Source organism: Lissotriton helveticus, chromosome 9 (genome assembly GCF_964261635.1).
Source record: "Lissotriton helveticus chromosome 9, aLisHel1.1, whole genome shotgun sequence".
In the NCBI taxonomy this organism is placed as follows: domain Eukaryota; kingdom Metazoa; phylum Chordata; class Amphibia; order Caudata; family Salamandridae; genus Lissotriton; species Lissotriton helveticus.
Window position 1 is genome coordinate 232,826,581 of NC_136070.1, and position 25,095 is coordinate 232,851,675.

Consider the following 25,095-nt stretch of genomic DNA (forward strand, 5'->3'; position numbering starts at 1 on the left):
GGGGTGGGGGGAGCTGATAAAAATGGGGGGGAGGGAGGGGCCCCTGATTCTTCCAGAAATAGGCAGAGTGGAGATGCAGGAGCTCTAAGAAGGGGTGAACAAACAACAAAGCCTCGTTAACAAGTGAATGGTCTTTTAAAGACCTGTGAAGTACTCGAGTGCGGCTGGCAGCTCAAAAACTGTGTGTGTGCCCGGGAAGCTGTCTGAGCCCGGGCTGACACACACGACGGAGGGGCTGAAGCCCTTTGAGCCCTATGAGCGTTGCGGGCCTGATAGTGGTGGGGGTTAAAACAAAGAGTATAAATTCTATATTTTAGAATGCCAATGGATGCTATAACTGGTTCAGTGCGATTGTGAAAATCTAGACTTGGATATCATACGGCCTCAAACACCATGATGCTATTAAATCGAGCACAGAAAAGCAGCTCAGTTAACCTGGCTTACTAATTTCCAATAGTTAGTTTAATTTGTGTTGATGATATCATTTTTCCTATGTCTCTTTCAGACCCCTTTTTTCCAATTACGCAGAGGAAATAAAAAAGAAAGTAACAGTTTTATGTAAAGTGAATCCATCCAAAACAAATAGAACCTCTGCAGTTTAACATCATTATTTCCTTTACAAAAGTACGAGAACTCATGTTGCAATAGAGAAATAAAAAGTGAGACCTAAAAGTGGTCCTTTAACTAAGTCAGCAGTGGAAGAATACAACTCATCCTTTCGCAATTAGATCAAAGTGTCCCTAAGTGTGATAAATAAAGGAATAGTGAAGAAAACTATCAAATCACGAGCAGACACCTCAGATAGACCACAAAGACATGTAGTCATGAGAAAGAGGCTAACCCAAAGCACAATCTAAGTGCAATTATATTATAGAAACAATAGGTGTGCCAACAAGCAGCTAATGCTATAGCTGAGACCTAAAAGGTCAGAGAAGGAGGTGGGTCACCAAAACACCCTAACACTCCTTACCAGAAAAAGCTTTGTACAGAAGAATGTTGTAAAGTGCATCAATATTTTTTCTCCAAGAAAATCCGAATGAAAGCCAAATAATGCTGCACTATTTGGGCACAATTGCAAAAGAAAAGCAACGCTAAAAATGAGGATTAATAAATCTTGGAGAATTACTACAATACCTTGACAGGAAAACATAGAGATGGGTGTAGCATCCCTTGCATACTGAGACTGTTTTTGGACTGTATCTACACCCATGTTTGTTAAAGATAGTTTACCATTGGGTAATGTGGTCAACATTTTCAAAGAATTAGAAATTATACTTGTTTTTGTTATGTTAATGTTTTTCAAGGTAAACTGATTTATTAATTAGCTAAGTAAGCAAAAGCAGAATTTATTAGGGGATGCTGATAGCTGTGAAAAATGTACACACTCATTTATGTGTCATGGATTTTGAATATTTAGGTTATAGCAGCAATCTGAAAGCTTTAGTAATTCAAAATAAAAAAAACAAGTATTTGCAATTCAACAGGTCTTGTATTTGCAAGAGTTTGAGCTATTGGCATGGTAAATGACAATGCATTTTATTTATGTGTTTTGAAAACCTGCAAGCAGTGTGTAAACATGCACTTAAATACATAAATAAAAGGTCTTGTACTTTATAGTGCCAATAGCTTCAATTCTCGCAAATGCGAGACCTATTTTATTGCAAATGGTTATAAGTAGGAAATTCTGATGGCTTCTACATTTCCAAAAGTGGTGCTCAGAGATTAACTCTTCCTATTTTGACGAGATACCACCACCACGCACCACTGATGATACTCGGGTAGCTGACTGATGGAGTGTGCAATTCAACTTAAACTCTGTCTGTGATGCCCAACAACACTTGCAACAAAGACTTCAGGTGAGATGGCAGAATGGGGTGGTGGGGGGTAGGGGAGTTAGAGGTGCTGAGGTTACTAGACAGTAGAAGTGAATATCGAGGAGTGACGGCCCTTGGGGGTAGCAATGGTGAACAAGTGTGGTAGATGTAGTGCTTTTATTATGGAAGTACTAGGTATAAAGGGCATGGAGGGCGGGTGTCCTGTACCAGGGGGCAATGCAGTCTTTGTACTATGATGGCTGTGGAGAGTGTGTGAACAACAATGCATTGGTCCCTGAGGAGCGGCGGCCGCCATGGGGGAGGAAGCGTAGCACTGGGGCGAGTGTCAAAGCTGCAAGCAACAGAGTTACCCCCCTCCCTTTTGGGTATGAGTCTGTGTGGAGCAAAAGAGGAGCAAATCTCGAATTACATTGGGAAGCTGTGCTTCTGCACCAAGGTGGCAGAGGTGTCCACTGAGCCTGGTGCATGGATTTCAATGACAGTGGCCTTAGGGAGCAGAGTAAAAGGGGTCCAAGAGCGAGCAGCGCTTGCGCTGCAACGCTAGGCTTGACCTAAAAAAACAGGGGTAGAAGTGGGCAGAGAGAGTAAGGGAGAGTGCTTGAGATGGGGGGGGTGCCTCAATGGAGGCGGGGGGGAGGCAGTTGCTCACTTAATCCTTATGGATTCTGTTAAGTATGAAACAAACATGCTTACTATGTTGAATGACCCCATATTCTATAAAAAAGTCACAAAAAATCCTACAGAGAGAGTAATTAAGATAATCCAAAAAATAACTACTCAAGCTCTAAACAATAACATAATTACTAAAAAGGAGTATGATTTTCTCAATAAATCACAGAAAAAAATAGCCTGCATTTATGGTACTCCAAAAATGCATAAAAATGAACAAAATCCACCCTACCGTCCGATTGTTTTGACCATTGGCACTCCCACTGAAGCCTTGTCAAAATACTTGGACAACATCCTAAGACCATACATTCAATTTACCCCTTCTTATATTAAAGATACTGGGGCAATCATCTCAAAGGTTGAACATCTGCCATTTGATGAAAAGAAAGACTTCTTAGTTACTTTGGATGTTGAATCCCTCTATAGCAACATCCCCCAAAAAGGAGCTATAGAGGCTACTAGTCGGTTCATTGATCTTCATCTAATCCCATGCAATAAGCCATTTATCTTACAATGTTTATCAGTGGTGCTTCAAGAGAATGTGTTTCAATTCGGGGAACATATGTTCCAACCGACTAAAGGCGTCAGTATGGGGGCAGCAATGGCCCCATCGATAGCCAATATCTACATGGCAAAATTTGAATCTCAACATATACATAATGAGATGGCACCATTCTATGAGTCTGTTTCCCATTGGTACCAGTTTATTGATGATATATTCTTCATCTGGACCAATGGGGAACAGACTCTTCGAGAATTCTTACAATGGATCAATTTAGCTGATGGTAATCTCCGCTTCACTGCACACATTGATGCAACCAAAGTGGAGTTTCTTGACACATATCAAACATGAATCGAATAAATTGGAGGTTGACTTACATATTAAGTCAACAGCAAGAAACACGCTACTTCACTTCAATAGTTACCACCCGAGAAACCAGAAAGATGGCATACCTTTTTCGCAGTTCCTTAGAGTGCGAAGAAACTGCACAAATATTAAAGATTATGATGTTCAGTCTGAACAAATGAAACAAAAATTTCTTGCACGTGGGTACCCACATCGATTAGTGCGTGAAGCATATAAACGAGCCCGATATTTTGATCGAGATGCCCTACTTAACTCGAATAAACAACAAAAAGAACAAAAATTAGTCTGCATTACCAAACACTCTCCCCTAAATGCCACAGTCAGACAGATTATTAATTCGAATTGGCATCTATTGAATTTAGAACCGACACAACCTAAATTACCGAAACCTATGTTTGCACACCGACGCAACAAAAACCTGAAAGATCTAGTAGTGAGATCACGTTTCAATGGAATTAACAAAAAGACCCCGTATGTACAGAAATCATTCAATGGTGAAAATGCCATCAAAGGTACCTCTAGATGTGGGACATGTCAATCATGTGATGGCATTATATCAGGTGAGATATTCACATTTAACCAAGTGAAAATACAAGCTAATGAGTTATGGACATGTAATACGAGCAATATCATTTATCTCTTACTATGCCCTTGCAATTTAGGCTATGTCGGAGAAACTTCAAGAACAATGAAACTCCGCCTAACAGAACATAGGTCTGCCATCAAAACTTGTAAACTGACAGCACCTTTGGCGTCCCATTTCTCTGAGTTCCATCACTCTCCGTCACAAATTCGGTGGCGCATTCTAGAAAAGATCCACATATCGAATGATAATGGTGGAGATAAAATAAGGAAAAAAAGAGAGGTCTACTGGATCTTTTCTTTGAACACGTTTACCCATGGTTTAAACAATGACTTACCATGGGTAAATGCGATACTGTAAAAATTATAGAAGATAACACTGCCACTACCAATTTCTTAAAAGAACTGTGGGTTCTCTATAGTAATTAATATGCCCAAATAAAGTAAATGCCTGGATAAAGTAAACGCCTTGAAATAATTAATATAAATATGGTTTCTGTGCATCTAATTCTATAAAATTTTGGTTGCTAATCTTCGGGACCACCGTTACCATAAACACGGAGGTGTGCCCCTTTAAGATACACGTGACACAAGGCTAACCAATCGTCTATCCTATTATATAAACCAATGAGATCTCAGGTGTCAAACTCTTTGCCGAAACGCCAGATACCGCCGGGATCGCATTGTAACCGGTCCGTCTGAATCTGCTTAAATACAGGTAAACTATAACCACCTTACGAACGCCCTATGCGTCTGTTTAAACTCTGCACTGGTCATCCCTAATATAATGCGAGTCGGGCCTCCCTTTCTTTCTTTAGATAAAAGACACTGGGAACCTTTTGTAGCCGGCACACCTAAATCTGCATATATACAGGTAAAAATACAGTCTCGTAGAGTACGCTGCATGTGCAGATTGTATTTTGAATATGTTATCCGTAATGTAATGTGAGCTGCGCTCTCTTTACGATTTAGATTAGAAAAAATCGCCAAATCTGGAACGTTTGATTGGACCAGGGTCATATGGCGCCCTACAGTAATCACAACAATTGCCATTTTTAAGTTTGGTAAGAAATTTATTTTTCCAAAGTACGTCGCGAAAAAGGCTTCTAACTTTTAGAAATTAGATAATCATATAACGCTAGTTGTAATCCACCTTTCAGATGGAAAAATAAACTGTCCACTTCACGAAATGTACTGGGATCAACAATACACGTCGTCTTTGATTTAAACATTAGGAAAACAGGGTAAGCGGAGCGCTATGCGCTATAAATTAAGCACTTTATGTATAGTATCTGTCACTCACGTAATGTTAGATATGCTATTCTCTTTTAATTAGATAAAAAGAGAACGTATCTCATCGAATACTATCAAATAAAGACTACCTAACACCGCAGATCAATACGAGTAGATCATATATTTAAACAGGGTAAGCAGTATAGTACTGATAAGAAAAATCATCTTGACAGCCACCATAGTGGATTTATTGCTAATGGACCATTGTTTATTCACAGAGTCATAAGCTTTCTGCCTCCACTATCTTGTGCGACTATTTGATGTCAGCAGTTCAATATGACCTTAATATAGGTAAGCACTATTGACGAAAATCGATCGAAATATTTATGACAACTGTTTTTTGTTAGGTTTAAGATGTTTAAAAAAATATAGCCAAATAGGAAAATAAATAGCAAGACATTCGTAGAACATCATAATCGTGTGACTGAAAATCAAGGCAGGGGAAAAGACAGACGTAATAAATAGATACCACAGTAAAATGATAAGTGTGAGTTATCATAAGTTGTTTATAAACAAATGGATTTTCAGGATTCCATATTTCCTGACAATTATACTGAAAAATCCTTTGTTTCTTTTTCTTTTTCTTTTTTCCCTCTTGTATTCCTCTGTTTCCATATTGTTAGGTTGTTTAAACAGACACAAAACTTTTCATTGTGAGGGAAATGTTATATTGAAAGAACTTGTTTGATTGAATAAAATATATCTTTGAGTATGTTACCAATATGTATATATATTTATGTAGATGTGACAGATATGCATGTACTAATGAAAATGGGGTTTGAGCAGTTGAAATGAAAAAAACAGAAATTAGTATATGTTCGTAAGCGGTATCATCAGTACTTGTTAACCATTAGTATCTAACACATAACATGAGAGTCTAAATTACAAACTGTTTTTGCACTGTAAATACGAAATTGTAAAAATATCCTTTTTTCAAAATATTTCTTGCAGCACTGCGATGGTACAGTCCTGAGGAAGACACATCTCAGTGTCGAAACGCGTAGACAGGGAACCATCCATCAGTTTTTATATTTAATAATTTTTTATGTATGAAATTATGCATATGCTATAATGCTGAAATATTTTATTATTTATGTATAATCATGTATCAATTTTATCAAAGAGTATGTTCTGTATGAGGAATTAAATTGTATCTTATGTGTAAAAACAGGTGTTGATTATCATTACTTTTGTGTGGCAAATGCCAATTCTCATGTGTTAGTGGTTATTAGATATTTGCCTGGGTGTTTTTATTCTCATAATTTGCTTGCCCTGACCCAGGAAATTGATCCGTATCAGGGGGTCCTTGTTGTTTTACATATTGCTCACTTAACCCATGCCTTCAAATGTCTCTTATGACACTGATGACATCGGATGCGTAGAGCTCTTGTATTGGTCTTTAAAAAGCACCCTCACCTCCTTTTAGGCCCAAAGTCTGCGCAAGCAGCTTCTGTCGGGTTTGTAGACATGGAAGTCTTGCACACAGCGCCACATGCAAAGGGAGTGTCTCTGTTCTACTACGTGCATCAGAATACCCCCACCCTGCCAGCAGTATACCCCCACCCTGCAAGGGCCTGTGGGCGCTGGTTCCTTTACAAAAGAATTTCGGTTGTGATGCAAACTCAATACATGTCTGGTGCTCCAAACGCCAAGAAGTGATTCCCCTCCCGCGGAGCGCTACGAAAAAGTAAATACTTGTTGCGCTAGGCGTTCATTTCCTTATAATATGTAAATACACAAATGGGCTATACGTGAAACCTTGCTCTCATCATATTGTAAGAGATCTATGCGTGACTGACTTTGGCCCAGCCCTTTAGGGGCACAAGGCTATTGTGAAATCTTGTGTCACTTCCGAGCACTATTGAGACCGGCCTGTCGCCATCCTTTAGATTTTCACTGACTCTGTCCTATCCCTGCAAGTTTTTCATCGGCATCATCCGCTCCATATGGAAACCTCTATATGTCCCTATCTTAACCAGCCCTGTCAGCCTTTCAGAAGCACCTCCCATTTGAACAGTCTCAGGATTTCCCCAGGCGCGAGATGAAACTTTATGAACGGACACCCTCCATCCTCCATCCGCCCTGAGGCTGTAGGAAGTGCTAGAGTGAGACAGCCTAAAAAGGGTGCACTTGTGCGGCGCACACTCACCTGACGGCTGGGGTCAGGGAGCGCAGTCCGGTCACACGGCGGCGGCAGGAAAGGTCTCTGAGGAGAGAGTAAGTTTGTGGACTCTGAGCAGTCAACACGAACCCAGCCCGGCCGGAGTCCGTCTGCGGCACAAATTCACTTCAGTCTCTCCGAGCACTTCACTTCCCCTTTCCTCTTCCAGAAACGTAGCCACTTCCTTATGTGGGTGAACGGAGGCTGCAGACGGCCCTCTGGCTGCTGGCCACCGATGGGGGAAGCAGCGCCTGAAACAAAATAGTGCTCACCGACTACATATTAACAACCGTGTAACACCGCAAGTAAAAGATCCAGTCCTGAATGGCGGTCACAAAAGGAGACAGGGCGGTAACAAGGCAGGACTAAGAAGCCTCATATTGAATCGGAAGCCAGCGTACTCCATGGACAATGACAACAGCCACTGAAAAATATGGGCGGGGCTTCCACTCCACTTCTAAAACCAACAATACTACAGCATGCCTCGCAGAGCGAGCAGGGCATGCGCTGCAACGCTAGGCTCGACCTAAAAACTAAGGAGTCTTAAGAGGGAGCTATTGCAGCAATTAAATTGTTGCCACTTGGTAAAACTGGCCCTAGGGAGGCAGGAACTGACTGCAAAATATGAAAGTAGAATACTAAAAAGAAATGCAACTGCAAACTTTCACCCAAAAAACATATGTTTAATAAAAAAAAAAATTTTGTAATGTGATTATGCAGGGCTAACTGCAGCTGATTATACAAATGAGGGGCAGTGAAGCAGAAATAATGTTCCAATGACACTGCTCACAGCAGCCAGCTCTGTGTTCGCTGCAAATGAAACGAGCACCGAGATCTTCTGTTGCTGGCAAGATTAGGATTAGCTGCCAAGGTTTCAGATTGCCATGAGTGACATTTAACAACTATGAGTGACATTTTCCCGCGAACAAAAATCAAAATCAAGCAATGATGGTGAGGGAAACATTTAAATATCAGAAATTACATGAAGTTGATTAGTGAGAAACTCTAAAATGTTAAAACTGTTTTAATGCAACAGAAATGGAAGAGCACTAACCTAGTCAAACGTTGTTACTCACAGCTAATCCTCGAAAAAATAAATATAGTTTTGCGAACACTCGTGGTTCATGTTAGTTGACAGCTGCTGTAAAAGGCTGTAGTTTTACATTCCTCTCTGTCAAATCCAAGATTCGCTTAAAATACAACGCTTTTCCAGCTGAGAGCACTTGAATGAGGCCTGCAAACCTTTGCCCCAGACTCATCTGAGGCGGGGTGAGGCAAGAGAGGCCCATTAGGCGGAAGCTGGCACCCCGTCTCAGGAAGGTGGGTGAGTGATGGCTTCTTCCATCCTGGGTTTGTTTGCAGTCCAGGCTGCCCCAAAGCTGCCCTGAGAGGCCAACAGCCTGCTCTCTGCAAACTGGGCAATACAGGACGAATGCATCCCAGTTGGGCTGGCGAGCTGCTGCGAGCCCCTGCTTGGTCGTAACCGCCCGCACCGTTCCTTCCTTTTTGGAGCCAGGCTGCAGATGCTGGCTGCTCCAAATCATCACGTTTGAGGGAAAAAAACAAGGCAGCAAAACGCAGCAGTGCAACATGGCCAAAAGAAACGGCAATCTGCTCTTATAATTAACTGAATTCTCTACAGATGAGCAGGCGTGCGATGTACGCCTATATAATGATTAGCTATGAAATAGGCCTGCTGCAACTAAAGAAGAATGTACATATCACACAGGCTGTGCGCGCTACCACATCAGACTCTAAAACTTTAAAATCATGATACCTTTGAGGTTACGCTGGCACTTCAAGCGGCCAGGGCTGGCGAGATGCAGTGCTGGCCGGCCTCCGGCAAGCCAACTCGGACCTCGCCCGCGGCAACGCCAGCCGAGTATGATTAAGGGTTGCAGCTCAGCTGCACACTCTGACTCAGAAAAGTTTTCAGGGTAGCTATAAACCACTCCGGCCACCAGTTTGTGGACCAGTAAATAAGCTGCCGGTAGGGTCATGGTTCTATGAGACTGCTTTAGCCTACATGTTTGCCGTCAGCTGAGGAGACCAACTTTCTAATTCAACTGCCGCTGCGGCAGCAGGACCCACCGGCCTATCAATGAGTCTCACAGACTCACACCTGACCTCATTGGCTGTCAGTGTCTCATAGCCATTGGGCACTCTGACTCCTCCCACGTCAGTGAAATGGTAATGCTGAGGCCGCGCGTTAAATCAAATCCTAATGAGGTCTGTTACATTGTAACAGTGCAGCTGCCCACGAGCTCAGGCAGCCCCCCCCCCCCCAAGCCTGTCGGAACAGCGTACAGCGCACGCTGCCACTCTGTACTTTCACAGTAAACAAGCATTTGCATTGCAATGGGACGCGCATTTACGCAAGACCTACTGCATTGCAAACAGGAGTGCGGGCAGGCGAGATGGCACGAACAAGGTGGGGGGGCGAGAAGACACGGACTGCGGGAGGGGGGCACGGAAAGAAAATAGTGCTCACAATCTAAATAACACATACTGTGCAACACAAAATAAAGGGGACAGTAGCCATGGAAGGATACAAATGACGACATGGCCATCATAAGGATAGACTAACAAGCCTAAAACCAATTGGAAGGCAGCATTTAGGAACGACAAAGCCACAAGCCAATGAAAAAGATGGGCGGAGAGTGGGTGGAGCTTCCACACCATACAGAATACTGCATGACTCGCAAAGCGAGCAGTGCATGCGCGCTGCTGCTATAGGCTCGACCTAAAAAGGAGGGGGCCTCTTAAAGGCCATAGAAAGGAAACTGTGATTCTTTGTAAAGGGAGTGGTCTATGTAATTAGGGTCGTGGATTAAAACATGTAAACTAATATTCCCCCCTTCCCACAGTGTGCAACCAGGACAGATTTTTGGGGCCTCTCAGTGAGTTTTTAGGTTGAGCCTAGAGGCAGCGTGCATGTGCTGCTCTGCGAGGCGTGCTGTAAAGTCTCTGGGAAGTGAGAAGACACCCACCACATGCCCACCACTTGTGGTTGGTTACTTGGTCTGCCTCTATAAAATCAATAGTTTGGGTTTGTGGATAGAATACATGTGTACCGCCTTGTGGTTGTTTTGTTTCCACCCTGGCGTTTGCCTCTGCTGTATGGATCCTTTTGATACGGGCCATGTGTTTTGGTACCTACACTACTTTTTCTTTTGCCTTGGCTCCTTTCGTAATTTCCTGCAGTGTTTTACTTTCCTACATCCCCCCTTCCGTTCTCCTTGTTTACTTTGCTCCCGCCCGGGCGCACAATGCCCATAGGGCTCAAAGAGCTTCTGGCTTCCTGTGTGTGTCAGCTCGGGCAGAGACAGCTTCCCGGGCACACACACAGACAGTTTTTCAGATGCTGTAGGCTGGCTTGTCTGGTGTCCGTCTTATTGCAGCCACACCTGAGTACTTCACAGGTCTTTAAAAGTCCATTTACTTGTTAACAAGGCTTTGTTTTTTTTCACCCCTTCTCAGAGCCCCTGAATCTCCACTCTGCCTATTGCTGGAAGAGTTAGCCCCCCCCAAAATTTTTTAGTATCCTCCCCCCGAAATTTGGCTCTAGTTGCGCCTGGCAATGAAGTGCTTGTGTTTGCACTTATATTTGCTCAACGTGCCTGAGAGTAGGCGCGTGTGGACCTTTCTTGGTAATGATGTTCTCGCTTTTTGCTGGTTGTAGTAATCCTGCTCTTGCACCGAGCCGGTTTAAAAGTTGGCGGGTGCTTCTCATAGCACCGACACTTGCACCTTCTTCACAGCCGTTTGCTGTAGCGGAGCACTTGGGAGTGCACCGACCCTTGTTTAGTTAGTTGCACCTTTATCGTAAATCAGCACAGCACTCGCTTTAAGGACCCAACACTTCATGTCTCAGCAAGGAGCTGGTTCGGGAGACCGCGCCCCTTTCTATTTGTTGCCCACATGTTAACGATGAGGGCAGCGTGTTTATCTTGATAAACACATACCCGCTTCATAGACAGCACACTTCATGTTTCACCTCACTTGTTATATTAGCCGATTATCAGCGTGGCAGTCGCGCTCATATTTCAAGACACCTCTTCCAGTTGGCTTGTTAGAAATTCCCCTTCAGTGTGCCCGCCCCAAACCTGCCACTCCCAAGGTTCCCTCTGGTTCGTCATATGCGAAGTTCATCTTGTCACTGCCTTCCTGATGGGACCCCCACCACCACTCCAGGTTTGTGGAACTCCAGATTCACTGCAGAGACATGGGGCACAGATTTACTGTTAGAAATACACCGGCCATGAAATACTGCTGTGATGTTTGGCTGGTGACAAATAGAGCATTCATCTTCAAAGCTCTGAAGGCGTTACCTTTAGCCTAATCTTACTATAGACAATGCCGGGACAGTGCTGTGCCCATGCGCATTGTAGGTTTAGAAATATTTCTGTGTGGCCTGATGCTTCCTCGAATACGGCCATAGAGAGATAAGACAGTTCTGTTCGATGGTGTTAGCACCCTGTGGCTGCGACAACTTGTCTCCACAGGACTTGCTCCACTTTCTATTTTTTTGTAAATATTATGTAATGCCTAGGACTGTCTATTTATTACCTTTTTTAAAAAGATTTAATTTTATTCAAGCTCGTCCCGCTCTTTTACATTTGCAACTGCTTAACTCTGACTGTATTCCATATGTGGCCGGGTTTCTTAAAAGTGCAATGAAATATAGAAAATGTTTGGACTTTTAATATCATAGCATTTTACATGGGCCCACTGATGTTGCTTTTGGCCTTATTTGCCTCGTGTGTAATCACTGCTGCTACCATACATTAACTGATCTTATTTATTGTATCATGGTTTTAAAATGTATGTGTTATATTTTAAAGTGTAACTTTTATGGTTTCTAACAAAGGATACCAAATAAAGTATTTGAATGAGTTCTGTTCTATCCTTTTCCACCTCTCTATTGTTTCAAAGATCTGATTCACACTGTCAGGCAGAGCAGCAGTCTGCACTAGCCCTGTTTCCTTCCAAGTTGTGACATCATGCAAGGACACCAAACTTAGGTGGTCGGCTCACAGGAGGAGAACATGGTGGAGGCGGCTGCAGCAGCGGCGGTAATGATGCCTCAACACCGCTTTTTTCTGTCATTGCTGCAAGAGAGAGGTCAGCCTGAAGCTGCCGGTAAGAAGACGTGGGGGATGGATACTTACGATCAACTTAGTTAGAGCGCTCTACCTTAAGTGTATTTAATCACTGCCCACTTCCGTCCTGTCAATCAGTTTCTTATAAGAGGATAGGGTGGAAACACTCGAGAGTGAAGAGTGTGAGACACGTTCGGCTATCAGCACAGCAGGGTTTGGTCTGTAGACAAAAAGGTAGATCTCATGACAGACTGACAACCCTGAAGGGTCAGTAGGGCTGCTACAGAGTCAGTATCATTCCACTAATTCTATACCAGCCCTTTTTACGTCTCTGGTCTCAGGGTCGTTAAGTTGTACATAATGTTTTTCTTGGTTATATGTAAGGTAACAAAAATGCTTAGAATACTATTTTTATAACTTTTCAACATGCTGCACAGCAGCCACAATGCTGTACAACAGAGCTTAAAGACATTGACAAAGCCATTAGCTGTGGCTAAACACTTATAAGGTCCCAAAGGCAAGACCTATTGGCTACACCAATGTTTGTTTGTAGGAGGGCGCAAGGCCCCATTTGGCAGGAAACCTTAACAGAGGGCCTTGAACTCAATACGTTTATTGACTTTAAGCCAATGGAGTTGGTGAAGCAAAGGAGACGCAGAGGCATATCTTGGAAGGTGGAAAAGAAGACGAGCAGCAGCATTCTGAATGACCTGTAGCCTATGTAATGAAGTTTTAACAGCACCCAAATGCAAGACATTGCCTTAGTCCAGCATGAATATCACCAGAGCCTTCAGAACAGTTATCTGAGCTGCGGGTGGAACTAGCCAGAGTTTTTTTTTTTATCCATCTGAGAGCCGCAAAGGAGGAAGATGCTACCTTGTGTTGGACTGAGAATGCGTCTAGCTGACTCCTTCTGACATTATGCGAGTTAAGTTAGGATTTGCAGCACCATTTTGTATTCAACCGCCATTTTGTACCATGATCGAAAATAAGCTCCTGTCTCATAATGTTTGCCTCAGCAGAAAAAGCAGCTTCGATTGTTAGTCTTCAGTATTTTCCAAGGTTGAGTTGCACTGCCTTAATGAATAGATCGTTCTGTCTCTGCATACCTTTACTCTCCAGTAAGCCATGCTCTCACCCTAAAGAGACAAGCACAGGCAAAGTAACCTTGAAACTAAGATAACATGTACCCATTCTCAAGATGGTAGCTGGCCTTTCTGTACTCCCTTTGTTTGTTAGTGGCGAGGCAGAAAAATTCCAGTATGGGCGGGGTTTTAGAGGTGCTGGAAATGTATATTTTGTGTTAACATGGGGAGGGGGGTCAGTCCCTCGGCAGCTATCTAAGGAGGCTGCCCAGACCGGACTCAGCTCGAGCAAATACTAATAAAATAACTTGGTTTGTATTCTCTACTGTCTGACCGACTCTTCATTTGTATGGAAGGCTGAGAGGTGGTCGCGAGTTTCCCAGGTAGCTCTAATAGGGTCACTTCCTTCACCTGGAAACCTGAGGTTCAAAGGAAAGCTTTTTTATTAATAATATAAACCCAGGCTTTTTATCAATAATAAAACCCAGGTTTTTGACTTTGGGGACAGAGGCTGGCACAGGGCCCAGAGTGTCAGGCCAGTGTTTCATTCCCCAAAGCTCAGGGTTTTTACCCAGAATAAGCACCTCAGTTTTGGTACTGTTTAGCTTCAGAGTGTTGCTGGTCAGCCACAATGAAACATTCCTCAGACCATCTGCAGCAGGGAAGGATCTTGGTGCTGAGCGGCGGACATCAGCATAGGAAAATATAGTCAGACCTGACTTCTCAGCAATGTTGGCCAAGGGGCGAACATATAAATTAAAAAGTAAATATACCTAAAACAAGCCAGACCTATAAGTGGCTCTATCAGTGAGTAAGGGTGTGTGTAGTGACTATGGGTGAGTGAGTGGGTGTCTGAATGGCTGTATAGGTAAGTGACTGGGTGTGACTGGGTGTGTAAGTGGCTGTATGGGTGAGTGAGTGGATGTTTGAATAGGTGTTTTGTTACGTGACTTTATGTGTGAGTGACTGTATGGGACAGCGAGTGTCTGTGTGAATGTCTGTATGAGTGAGTATAGGAATGTGTGAGTGCTTGTATGGATATGTGAGTGGGTATCTAAGCGGTTGTGTGTGTGTGAGTGAGTGTATGAGGGCTTCTATGGGTAAGTGAGTGGCTGATTGGACAAGTGAGTGTGTGTGTGACTTTGTACGTAAATAAGTGAGTGTGTGTTTGACGGTACGTAAATAAGTGGATGTGTAAGTAGCTATATGGGTGAGTTATGTGGCTGGCTGTATGGGGAGTAACCAGTTGTATAATTGGTTGTATGGGTAAGTGAATGGTTGTGTAAGTGGGTGGACGAGTGAGGTAGTGGGTGTGTGAGTGGCTCTATGGAGTACTGAGTGGGTGTGTGAGTACTGGTATAGGTCTGTGAATGTGTATGTCAGTGCAGTGGTTGTACAAGTGTGTGACAGGGCTTACAAAAGGTTTTATGAGAGTGTGTGAGTGGTTCTGTGAATGGTGTCAGTGATGGCATCAGTGATGTCATTTGATTAGTCATCAGTGATGTCACTGACCATGTCATGAGTGATGTAATATGTGAGGTCATAAGCAGTGCACTGTGGGGGCGTAAGTTAGATATCATCAGAGATGTAATTTGAGGTTTCATTAGTGATGTCACTGACCATGCCATAAGTGATGTAACATGAGAGGTCATAAGTAGTGCATTGCGGTGGAGTAAGTTATAGTTAGCTCAGCTAACTATAACTGCTAAATTTCCTGACCCTAACTATAACGTCCCTGTAACCTTTGGTTTTTTTCAGTGACTTGCTAAGGTTTTTTAAAATTGTATTTGCTAACTATAACGTCCTTGTAAACTTTGGGTTTTTTCAGTGAATTTCTAAGGTTTTTTAAATGCTAATAACTATCTATAATTTCCCTGTAACTTTTGGCCTTTTCAGTGAATTTTAATGTTTTTTTAACTAGTAGTCATGTTTGCAGAGTGGTGGAGAAAGGGGGCTGGGCCTCTGATCAGCTTTCAGGAATCCCACTGTGTAGGATGTACCAGGAGGGCTTCTTGGCACCCAAGTTCCCTCAGGAGTACAGTGGACATCATCCCCCAACCAGTAGTGCGCCCCGAGCCGCGTTTGCAGAGTTGTGGAGAAGGGGCCGTGGCCTTCCAAGACCACTTCACAATCCCTTTGTGTTGGACTTATTGGAGATAACAGGAGGGGTAGTTGTCCCCCAAGGACGCCTTTGGGGGCCAACTACCCCTCCTATTACCTCCAGCAGGCCCAACACTGTCGGATTGCTGAGACCTGATTGGAGGCCACATCGCCTTCCTCCACCGCTCTGCAAACACATGTTCTGCTGCACTACGAGTAGGGGGATAAAGTCCCCTTAGCTATTGAGGGTTCTTGGGGGCCAACTATCCCTTCTGTTAACTCCAGTAAGTCCCACACAGTGGGTTTGCTGAGAGATGTTTGGTGGCCACCCGCTCTTTCTCCACCACTCTGCAAACGCACCTCCTGGCACACTACTATTTGGGGGATGAAGTCCCCTTGGCTCTTGGCGGTCAACTACCCCTCCTGCCACTCACACTAACACTCACACAGCTGGATTGCTGAGAGGTTCAGAGGCCACACCCCTTTCACCACCACTCTGCAAACGCGCCTCCTGATGCACCACTGGTTGGGGGAAGTAGTCCACTTTAGTCCAGAGGCACTCAGGAGTAAAGTGGTATTCATTCCTCAACCGCAAGCGCTCCAGGAGGAGACTTTGCAGAGTGGTGGAGAAAGGGGGCTTGGACTTAAAGTCCTCTCAGCAATCCCGCTCTCTGGGATTTACTGGAGGCATAACGAGAAGACTTGCTACCCCCAAAGACCGTCAGAATTGAAGGGGATTTCATTCCCCAACCACCATTGCACCAGGAGGCGCGTTTGCAGAGTGGTGGTGAAGGGGGCGTGGTCTCCGGCGACTTGCCAAGTTTTTATTTCATAAAACATTTTCTTTTTAGGGAAAGGGGGCTGCTTAGTCCCCCTTCCCACTGCCGATTTTGGCCACCAGGACCCCATCCCCCAGGGCCACTATCTTTTTTTTTTTCTTTTATTGGGGGCGGAGGCCTCACAACCTCCCTCCACGGGCTGTGACCTCAACCCCCGGGGCCCAACCTTTTCCTTTTTTAAAAACATTTTTTGACATAAAAGCCCCTTCTCTGGGCTAATTTTAGCCCTGGGGACCCAATCCCCCAGGGTTTGCCATTTATTTTTTTAAAAAATTTGAAAGGGCGGGGGGCTGCGCGGCCCCCGTTCTAAGGCCAATTTCAGCCCAGGGACCCTATCACCCGAGGCCAGGCATTCATGAAGAGGGGGCCGCGTGGCCCATCTCCCCAGGACTATTTCACCCCCCGGGACCCCATCTCCCAGGGCCAATCCTTCATTATTTTATAAAAGAAATTGGGAGGGGTCCAGCGTGGCACCCCCCTCCCCAGGCGGATATTGCCCCGGGGACCCCATCCCCAGGGCATGGCCAGCTCGTTGAGGACCATAGGGGAGCCTCAAGGCCCCCGCATACCTGCCGGCTCCCTGCCTCCTGCGGGAGCCAACATTGCTAATGGACAGAGGGACCTGCATGTCCAAAAGCAATTCTGCTCCGCTTCATGGAATCAAGAGCCTTTTACTGCTCTCCCTTCCATGAACCGGAGCAGAGTTTACTATGGCTTGCTCCCGCCAAGCCATAGCAAACTGCAATGTCCCGGGATTGAGCACTTCAGGTCATTGCTGGTGCTGGCCCTGGGAGGTGTCAGTCCCCAGGGACATTTACAGCTCCGCTAGGGGTGCCGTGCAGCCCCCTCCAACAAAAATTAAGCCCCAGGTAGGTGGTGGTCCCCGAAGCTGCAGGAGGACTGCGTACCCCCTGCATTTCAGTAAATTAGCCCTGGGGAGTTGGCGCCCACGGGGCTGCGTGGGAGGGCTGCAGCTCCCCACTCAATATTTGTAAATACAGCCCCAGGGAGGTGGTGGTTCCTGGGGCTGCAGGGGCTGCGTGATCCCCCGCTTTTCAGTTAATTAGCTCCGGGGAGGTGGTGGTATCCTGCACTCCGTGGGGTGCTCCAGCCCCCCCATGCATTATGTTTTAATATAGCCGCGGAGAGGTAGCGGTCCACAGGGCTGCGGGGGGCCTGCACCAGGACCCCCGTCATTATTCCGATGATGAGGTGCTGGAGGCTGGAGCTTCTTGTAGCGCAAAGATCTCTGGAGTGCACAGCCAACAAGCCCTGCCAAAGGCAAGTCGAAGCTGTGCATAGGGGTTTGGTCGCAGCAGCCTGATGAGGTACACTACACTAAAAATTCAGGTCAGGCTTCTAGGGAGCTGCAGAACAACCACCTGTGTTGGTGGACCTTGGGAAGTCCGTAGGATGACAGGAGCAGCAGACCAGTCAGATTTTTTGAAGTGCCTGCAGATGCAGGGGAGTGACTCCTTCACTCCAAGGGAGATTACTTTGGGTGTCCTTGATGTCCACATGTCTGTTGAAGAACCTGGATGAAGCACAGACACTGACGACTTTGAAGACTTGAGGAACAGCGAGACAAGGAGTAACAGAGAGAAGTTGGCATAATGGCTAGGACGGTCAACCTTGAATCTGGGGACCCGGGTTCAAGTCTCGGCAATGACGCTGAACATGCTGTGATTCTGGGCAAATCACTTTATCTCCCCGTCCCTAACAAAAATGAATGTGTCCTCATGTAACGCAACTGGTGCTATATGTAGCACTCTGATACCGGGTCAAGTCCACACTTTATAAAACTCTGTTAAAAAAAAAAAAGGAGTCTTCCTTGATGCAGTCTCATTACCAGTCGAAATACCAAAGAATTCCAGGTGTCCAGATGATTGGAGAGCGAAAGAAAGTTTCATGGGTTGAGTCTGGTCCCAAAACGAATCTGAGGACCCACTGTAGGGGGATGGCTTAGTATATGGTTCTCACTTATGTAAGTGTAGCGCCCTGCACTAATCCAGACAACCCTTATGGTGGTTTTAGTGGTCTTAGACAACCATAGAAAGCTCTCTAAGTGGTAGCTGTAGAGAGCAGCGTTCATGCTTAGTCCAGAAGGAGTGTAAAGCAGCTTGTTTTACCAGAACATAATCTTGTTGGTATAGATTAAGTGAAAAAGAACCACACAGTGTATTTATAAAAATATGTATTTATTACACAATACCTTGCAAATAAAACAGGTAAGTAGCAACATGAGCCATTTTACTGTAAGCATCCACACAAACCAGAATGGTTATCAAACCTTGGCTGGATGGTAAATCCACTATCAAATTTAAGGTGACAGTATGCCAATGGTGAGATGGATTGGGTAAAGGATGTAGCATACCTATCGGTGAGTGTCTGTCTGGTTTTTCTCTAGCACACAATTCGCAAGAAACCACATACTGTCAAATGTCCTCAGTCAATTTAGGCCACCAAAAACTACGCTTCACCAACTCTTCAGTCTTCTGTATTCCTTTGTGTTCAGATAGTTGATGATCATGACATTCTCCTAAAGCCTTATTTTGCAACTGAAGTGTGGGTAAATATAAGGCTCCTTCATGGTATGGAAATTTTCCTCAGATTTCTCTCTTAGGATCTTGTGCAACCCATTCTTCCATTTCAGGTTGATTCATCAATTTCAGGATGGAATCTTCTTGTTCTTCTTGTAGAACAGCACCAATAAACCTTTCCTCCGGAATAATATTTTGTTCTTCAATCTTGTCTTGCAAATCCTCAGTTTCCAATCTGGACAAAGCATCCGTTTTTTCATTCTTTGCTCCTGGACGATAAGTGATAACAATATCGTATTCAGCAAAATATAATGACCATCGTAATTGCCTTGGTGTTAAGGTTTTAGCTGATTTCAAAAACTTCAGATTCCGATGATCGGTAAAGACTGTAACTATGTGCTTAGCCCCCATGAGATTGTGCCTCCACTCCTTAAATGTGTCTTTTATTGCCAGCAACTCTTTCTCTGTGATGGTGTAGTTGATTTCCGCAAGGGTCAATTTCCTAGATTGGAAAGCCACAGGATGAAGTTGCCCTGTTCTCTTGTGCCTTTGGGACAATACCCCTCCTAAAGCCACATTTGAAGCATCGGTTTCTACAAAGAAGGGCTATGTGGGGTCTACATGCAGTAAAACTGGGGCTGTGGTGAAATCCTTTTTTAGAGAGTTAAAGGCCAATTCAGCATCTTCTGACCATTTAAAGGTGGTTCCTTTCCAAGCAAACGTGTAAGGGAAATTAGTTTTTTAGAGAAATCCTGAATGAATCTCCTGTAGAAATGTGCAAATCCTATGAAGCTTTGGACCTCTTTTACAAATGTAGGTAATTTCCATTCTGTTACTGCTAAAACTTTTTTTGATCCATTGTTATTCCAGCTGGAGACAAAACAAATCCCAAAAATTCCACAGTGGAGCCATTGAAGGTACATTTCTCTAGTCTTGCGAATAAACTATTCTCCCTTAATTTTTGCAGAATACTCTTCACATGTTCTTCATGCTCTTCTTCTGATCTTGAATAGATTAAGATGTCATCAATATAAACAATGGCACATTGATCTATATATTCTTTTAACACATTGTAGATGAAATGTTGGAATGCTGCTGAGGCGATACAGAGGCCATAGGGCATGACTTGGTATTCAAAAAGCCCAAATTTTGTTCGGAACGCTGTCTTCCACTCATCGCCTTCTTGAATGCGAACTAGATGGTAGGCCCCTCGTAAATTTAACTTTGTGTACATCTTAGCTTCCTTTACTTGATCCAACAAGACAGAGATCAATGGCAGGAGATAGCGATTCTTGACTGTAATATGATTGATGGCCCGATAATGTATGCAAGTTCTCAACTTGCCTTCCTTCTTAGGTTTAAAGAAGAGTGGAGAAGACACAGGTGACTGAGAGGGACGAATTAACTTATTTTTCAAATCTTTTTGGATATAGTCTTTTAAGTGTTGATTTTCTTTTTTCGTTAATGCGTATATTTGGCTACAGGGTATAGGGGAACCTGCTTCCAACTCAATTTTGCAATCAAATGACCTGTGTTGGGGGAGTTTCTCTGCTTCAACTTCACTAAAGACATCTTCAAATTCACCATACTCCGGCAGAATTTCTGTAGTGTGATCACACACATTGTTGCTGCTCCTCCTTCAAGTTCACACAAGCTAGTAGCAGGCGTAGATTGACACTCAGACCTCTTCTGATGATAGCACTTCTCTCTGCAGAATTCAGAGTCCAACACAATTGTTCGTGCACTCCAATTGATAGCGGGGTTATGTTCTGTAAGCCATGGTAACCCCAAAATCAGCTGGAACTGATGGGCATCACTTAAATTGAATTGCTAAATTTCACTATGACCCTCTGTAGATTTCATTTCCACTGGCTCGGTGTGACTGACGATCGGACCTGATGATAGATCAGTACCCTCCACTGCCCTGACTGCCTCACTTTTCTCTTTTTTAATGGGCCCCAATCCAACCTTTTCTGTGAACTTCAGGTCACAGAAATTCCCAGTTGCCCCAGAATCCACCATTACAGAAATATTTTGTACATGCTTCTCTCTGAACTTTAATGACACGGACATTACAAGATGCAGGGAAGATCCTTGCAAGGTATTTGCTAAACAATGATCTTTTGGAGTTGAATTCATGTCTGCATTCATCAGCCCAACTCCGATTACTGGTGGTGCTGATAGTTTTCCTTCAAAATCTGTTTTGGCTTCTTTGGATAATTCTGAAAAAAGTGACCACTGTTGCCACAGTAGAGACACAATTTATTCTGTCTTCGTTTTTTCCTTCTCTTCTTTTGAAAGTGGACCTCGTATTGTTCCGATTTGCATTGGTTCAACACTTTGGTGTCCTTCTCCAGACCTTGAGACTTTAGGTTTGACTCGGTCGAATCTTGGGATGCTGGAACGAAAATCTCGTCTCTTCTCACCTTTTCTTTTGTTTTGTCTGAAATCTATCTCTAAGACCAGATCAATCAAGGCTGAAATTTCTGTGGGTCTGTTGGGCACCTGAGCTAGGGCATCTTTTAATTCATCCTTGAGCCCCGATAAAACACTGCTGATCTCTTATTTTCAGGCCAATCTGTCTCCACTATCAGCTTGTTAAACTGCACATGATAAGCTATTAAATCTCGACTTCCTTGCTTCAATTCTAATAGCTTATTGTCCGTAGCATGCAATGCCTTCCGTCTGTCAAATATTCACAAAAATGATTTCTTAAATAGAGTATTGGATCATTTCTGCAGACCAAGGGCATGGACCACAACGCAGCATCACCACTGAGGTATGACAGTATGAAAGCCACTTGCGACTAGGCATCTGGAAAACCACTGGTCGACACATAAAATGCAAGGTGCACTGTGCTAAAAATATTTGAGCCTTCTGGGGATCTCCATTGAAACATTTTGGGGGTGCCAAAGGTATAACGGGGGAAAGTGAATGAATAACCTGAGTTCTGGACTTAGACTGGGAACTAATCGAATCACTTAGACTTTGCTCGTGAGATGCTGAATTTTTTTAACTAGCTCCAGGTACTACATTGTTCATTTTGGCTGCTAAATATGCTGTCTCTTGTCTAGCCATCAATATTTCCTGCTTTAAATCTATATTTTCATCTCTTACTGCTATTAATTCCTTTTGAATCCCTTCTAAAATTTCTCCTAATCTTTTTAGATCCAGACTGCCGCCATTCTGCTCAGATGCAAAGATCACGTGGGCACAGTTATGAAGGATCAGGATTCCTTTCACAGGAGGAATCTTCTTCCGCCCCTGTACCGCCTCTGTGCGGATGTGCAGCATTGGAAGGGGTTGCCTCTCACCTTACTCGGAAGGGCTGCCCTTTTTAAAATGATGATTCAGAAAAGGGGGTGGTGATGAACAGAGTGTCTGAATTAAGCAGACCACTCTTACCCAGTCCAAAGATCAGGGCTTGATCCATCACCGTTATTTAGCTCACTGCCCCATCCCAGCTCAGAACCTGGCTATATGCAAATTAGTCTGTCCCTGGCCCAGTGCATCATGGGAACAGGGCAGACCAAACTACCAAGCCAATTCTTCACCAGAAAGGATACAAGCTACCGGGGACCGGTTTCTGGCATTTCAGCCTCGTCGGCCCGGCTTGCTTGAATCCTGATGGAGCAGTGAGCAAGGGACTCATGTCTGAGTATACCCTGCCACACCTATAGTGGCCAAAAACGATTCAGAAAAGGGGGTGGTGATGAACAGAGTGTCTGAATTAAGCAGACCACTCTTACCCAGTCCAAAGATCAGGGCTTGATCCATCACCGTTATTTAGCTCACTGCCCCATCCCAGCTCAGAACCTGGCTATATGCAAATTAGTCTGTCCCTGGCCCAGTGCATCATGGGAACAGGGCAGACCAAACTACCAAGTTGGGAACAGGGCAGACCAAACTACCAAGTTGGGAACAGGGCAGACCAAACTACCAAGTTGGGAACAGGGCAGACCAAACTACCAAGTTGGGAACAGGGCAGACCAAACTACCTAACTCTTGACTGGGTGAAAGTATTCTGCTTAATTCAGAGACTCTGTCCATCACCACCCCTTGTTGTAAATATTTTTGTCCACCCTAAGCGTGGAAGGGTATGCTCAGATGTGAGTCCCTTGCTCATTGCACCATCAGGATTCAAGCAAGCCGGGCCCAAGACGGCTGAAATGCCAGAAACCGGTCCCCGGAAGCTTGTTTCCTTCCCAGTGTAAGAATTGGCTTTTGTAGTCTGGTCTGCCCTGTTCCCATGATGCACTGGGCCAGGGACAGACTAATTTGCATACAGCCAGGTTCTGAAACTGGGATGTGCAATGAGCTAAAAAACGGTGTTGGATTTAGCCCTGATCTCTTGACTGGGTGAGAGTATTCTGCGTAATTCAGAGACTCTGTCCATCACCACCCCTTATTGTAAATATTTTTGTCCACCCTAAGCGTGGAAGGGTATGCTCAGATGTGAGTCCCTTGCTCATTGCACCATCAGGATTCAAGCAAGCCGGGCCGAAGACAGCTGAAATGCCAGAAACCGGTCCCCGGAAGCTTATTTCCTTCCCAGTGTAAGAATTGGCTTTTGTAGTCTGGTCTGCCCTGTTCCCATGATGCACTGGGCCAGGGACAGACTAATTTGCATACAGCCAGGTTCTGAAACTGGGATGGTGCAATGAGCTAAAAAACGGTGTTGGATTTAGCCCTGATCTCTTGACTGGGTGAAAGTATTCTGCTTAATTCAGAGACTCTGTCCATCACCACCCCTTGTTGTAAATATTTTTGTCCACCCTAAGCGTGGAAGGGTATGCTCAGATGTGAGTCCCTTGCTCATTGCACCATCAGGATTCAAGCAAGCCCGGCCGAAGACGGCTGAAATGCCAGAAACCGGTCCCCGGAAGCTTGTTTCCTTCCCATTGTAAGAATTGGCTTTTGTAGTCTGGTCTGCCCTGTTCCCATGATGCACTGGGCCAGGGACAGACTAATTTGCATACTCCCAGGTTCTGAAACTGGGATGGTGCAATGAGCTAAAAAACGGTGTTGGATTTAGCCCTGATCTCTTGACTGGGTGAGAGTATTCTGCTTAATTCAGAGACTCTGTCCATCACCACCCCTTGTTGTAAATATTTTTGTCCACCCTAAGCGTGGAAGGGTATGCTCAGATGTGAGTCCCTTGCTCATTGCACCATCAGGATTCAAGCAAGCCGGGCCGAAGACGGCTGAAATGCCAGAAACCGGTCCCCGGAAGCTTGTTTCCTTCCCAGTGTAAGAATTGGCTTTTGTAGTCTGGTCTGCCCTGTTCCCATGATGCACTGGGCCAGGGACAGACTAATTTGCATACAGCCAGGTTCTGAAACTGGGATGGTGCAATGAGCTAAAAAACGGTGTTGGATTTAGCCCTGATCTCTTGACTGGGTGAGAGTATTCTGCTTAATTCAGAGACTCTGTCCATCACCACCCCTTGTTGTAAATCTTTTTAAAATGATGGCACTCCCCTGTTTCTTTTATGTCTTGCAAAATACACCATACCCAGTCTTGCCACAATATTTCTCAATAATTGACTCTGCGGTCCGTTCCTTGTTATGGAATGGTGGCACTCCCCGGATTGCGTTGAACAAACTCCAGCGTAGCTAGTACGATGGCGGTATCGCACTTCCAGCACTTAAAATGTATTATTTGGCCTCTCAATCGAGGGTCCTTAATCACTGGGCGCACCGCCCTATTGCGGACCCAGCGTACAGAATGGATTGCTTTAATGTGACAGGGGGTAACTATCTGAAGGTACTCTATGGAGGGCCCAAGCATGTACCTTTGTTCCCACCCACCTCCACCACAGTTTCAATCTGGCATACAGCCACAACCGCGTTGGGATGGAAGGGTAAAATCACTTGAGTTACCCTGTTGCTAGAATCCTGTCACTTGGGATGTTGTCAAATCAGCCTGGTTTTGATAAATGGGACCTGATTAGCCTCTCCGAAGTCAAGGACATGTGGGTGAAGGGCTAGGTGGTTCTGCCAAATACCAGCTCCATGAGGG

The 25,095-nt window shown here is 44.5% G+C and overlaps 1 protein-coding gene and 1 long non-coding RNA gene across 3 annotated transcripts in view; one reads left to right on the plus strand and one right to left on the minus strand.

Annotated features, from left to right (window-relative positions):
• PAK6 (p21 (RAC1) activated kinase 6) overlaps positions 1-25,095 on the minus strand; it is a 387,653-nt gene that overhangs the window by 259,212 nt on the left and 103,346 nt on the right. The window lies entirely within an intron of this gene.
• LOC144781127 (uncharacterized) overlaps positions 1-25,095 on the plus strand; it is a 140,254-nt gene that overhangs the window by 43,894 nt on the left and 71,265 nt on the right. The window lies entirely within an intron of this gene.